General features: G+C 27.8%; 1 non-coding gene across 1 annotated transcript; it reads right to left on the minus strand.

The window, feature by feature from the left end:
• Window positions 1-1,144: 1,144 nt before the first annotated feature.
• LOC140974703 (small nucleolar RNA R71) lies at window positions 1,145-1,255 on the minus strand. Its single transcript, XR_012174859.1, has one exon. It is a non-coding gene; the product is annotated as a small nucleolar RNA R71 (small nucleolar RNA).
• Between the last annotated feature and the right edge of the window lie 1,791 nt (window positions 1,256-3,046).

Consider the following 3,046-nt stretch of genomic DNA (forward strand, 5'->3'; position numbering starts at 1 on the left):
TACTTTCCGCATCTAACATTTACTTTATCGCAACTAACTTTTACTTTCCGCATCTAACATTTACTTTATCGCAACTAACTTTTACTTTCCCGCAACTAACTTATTAAATCATATATTTCATTTAGGCAATAGCGTGGCTCTGCCGGTTGTTCTAAATGAAATATAATGATTTAATTTAACATTTATTTTATGCAGTTATATATTTATATAGTTATATATATAATCATAGGTACCATATATAAAATATCGGTGAATTCGGTATTTTCTATAGTGGGAACTATATTATATTAGGTGTGTGTTTAAATATTTAATTTTCTTGGAACCATTATTTATGGTGGTTTCCTTTGTTTTACTTTTAGTTAAACAATATTGCATAAACCAAGAATAAATCCTCGAGCCTTGACAAAATTTATAATTTGTAAACTTCGTTCTTGCATTTGGTAATCTATAAATTAATAAATTTAAACTTAAAATAACCTCTCTGTGGATCGATCTCGTACTTACGAAATATATTACTTGCAGACAACCTACACTTGGGTGAATTATAATTTAAGTAGTAGCAAGTTTTTGGCGCCGTTGCCGGGGAGGTATAAATTAAGTTTATATTTGTTAATTATGTTTTATTTATAAGTATTGTGTTTTTTTTTTGTATGAGTATTTGGAGTCGAAAAAAAAGTGGTAGACTTATTCGAGTATCTGAAAATAATTTAAACATGGATGATAATTCAAATAATCAAGATAATGATAACAATAATAACAATAATAATAATAATAATCAAGAACATGATCAATTAAGAACACTTAGGCACCATATGAACCCTATTAGAACTAGTGCCCCATCTTGTTTAGTTTTTCCTCCTGATGCATCTAATTTCAACTTTAAACCTCAAATTATTCAACTTTTACCAAATTTTCATGGCTTAGATTCTGAAAATCCATATTTACATCTAAGAGAATTTGAGGAAGTTTGTAACACTTATAATGATCAAAATTGTAGCATGGATATAGTTCGATTAAAGCTTTTCCCTTTTTCTTTAAAAGATAAAGCTAAAACATGGCTACAAAATTTGAGATCAAGTTCAATAAGATCATGGGAAGAAATGCAACAACAATTTCTCAAAAAGTTTTTTCCTTCCCATAGAACAAACTCTTTTAAAAGACAAATTACTACTTTTTCTCAAAAACAAGGAGAAACATTTTATCAATGTTGGGATAGATATAAAGAATTACTTAATACATGCCCACATCATGGTTTTGAAACATGGAGAATAGTTTCTCACTTTTATGAAGGTCTAATACCTAAAGATAGGCAAATGATAGAATTCATGTGTAATGGAACTTTTGAAGATAAAAACCCAAATGAAGCTATGGAGTATTTGGATTCATTAGCAGAAAATGCTCAAAATTGGGATAATATAGGCACAATAGAACCACCAACAACTAAAATCAATAATTCAACAAATGGGGGTGGTATCTATAATCTTAAAGATGATATAGATATTCAAGCTAAACTTGCATCTTTAGCAAGAAAAATTGAGTCATTAGAAATGAAAAAGAGTGGTCAATTAAAAAGTATTCAAGAAATTGTTTGTCATATATGTGATACACATGATCATGCTACAAAAGATTGTCCAACATTACCTTCATTTAAAGAATGTCTCCATGAACAAGCAAATTATGTTAACAATTATAAAAAACCAATACTAGATCCTTTTTCAACATCATATAATCCTGGATGGAAAAATCATCCTAATTTTAGTTGGAGGAATGATAATAATGCACAACCCTCACAACAATATTTTCAAAATAACCAAAATCATCAAGGTTATATTCCTTATGTTACACCTCCAAGAAAAAACTTTGAAGATGTAATTCATGCATTTATCCAAAAGCAAGAATCTATCAATATTCAAAACAGTCAATCTATGACTGATTTGAAAGAAACTCTTGCAAAATTTGCATCTGCACTTAATATTCATGAAAAAGGAAAATTTCCATCTCAACCTCAACCTAATCCTAAAAATCAAAATCAAGAATTAAAAAATGAAAAAATTGATCAAATAAAATCTGTTATTACCCTTAGAAGTGGTAAAATAGTTAATGATCCATATAGTAATGAAAACAAGGATCATTTAAAATCAAAGAGTAAGGATGATAATCCTGATACTTTTGAGAATGATGATACCTTAAATTCTAAAAATAATATGTTGAATGATAAATCATCTGAAATAGTAAATGAATCAAATAAACCTCCACCATTTCCTCATGTATTAACAAATCATAAAAAACAAAAAATGATTCTGATATCTATAAAGTTTTTAAACAAGTAAAGATAAATATTCCATTATTAGATGTTATTAAACAAGTACCTTCATATGCAAAATTTTTAAAAGACTTATGTACGGTGGAGAGAAAATTGCATGTGAAGAAGAAAGCATTCTTGGCTGAACAAGCAAGTTTTATTCTTCAAAATAATTCTAGTTTGAAATATAAAGATCCCGGTTGTCCAACAATTTCATGTATTATTGGAGAACATAAAATTAAAAAAGCTTTGTTAGACTTGAGAGCAAGTGTGAATTTACTTCCTTATTCAGTTTATGAAAAACTTAATTTAGGAGAATTAAAACCCACCTCTGTTACTCTCTTACTGGCGGATAGGTCAATCAAAATACCTAGAGGTATTGTAGAAGATGTGTTGGTTCAAGTTGATAAATTCATATCTACTGTAGATTTTATTGTTTTGGATACACAACCAATACAAGTACATAATGAAATTCCAGTAATATTGGGACGACCATTTCTAGCAACTTCAAATGATTTAATTAATTGTCGAAACGGAATAATGAAATTGTCTTTTGGAAATATGACTCTAGAACTTAATGTGTTCAATTTATGTAAACAACCAAGTATTAATGAAAATGAATATGATAATGAAATCGAAACAATTATGGAAGAAAATATACAAGAAGAAAACTTAAATAAAAAATCTGAAGTTTTTTCAATAGAAAGTTTTGAGTCTGAAAATAATTTTAAAAAAGATGATAAT

This window comes from Primulina huaijiensis, chromosome 3 (assembly GCF_012295235.1).
Source record: "Primulina huaijiensis isolate GDHJ02 chromosome 3, ASM1229523v2, whole genome shotgun sequence".
In the NCBI taxonomy this organism is placed as follows: domain Eukaryota; kingdom Viridiplantae; phylum Streptophyta; class Magnoliopsida; order Lamiales; family Gesneriaceae; genus Primulina; species Primulina huaijiensis.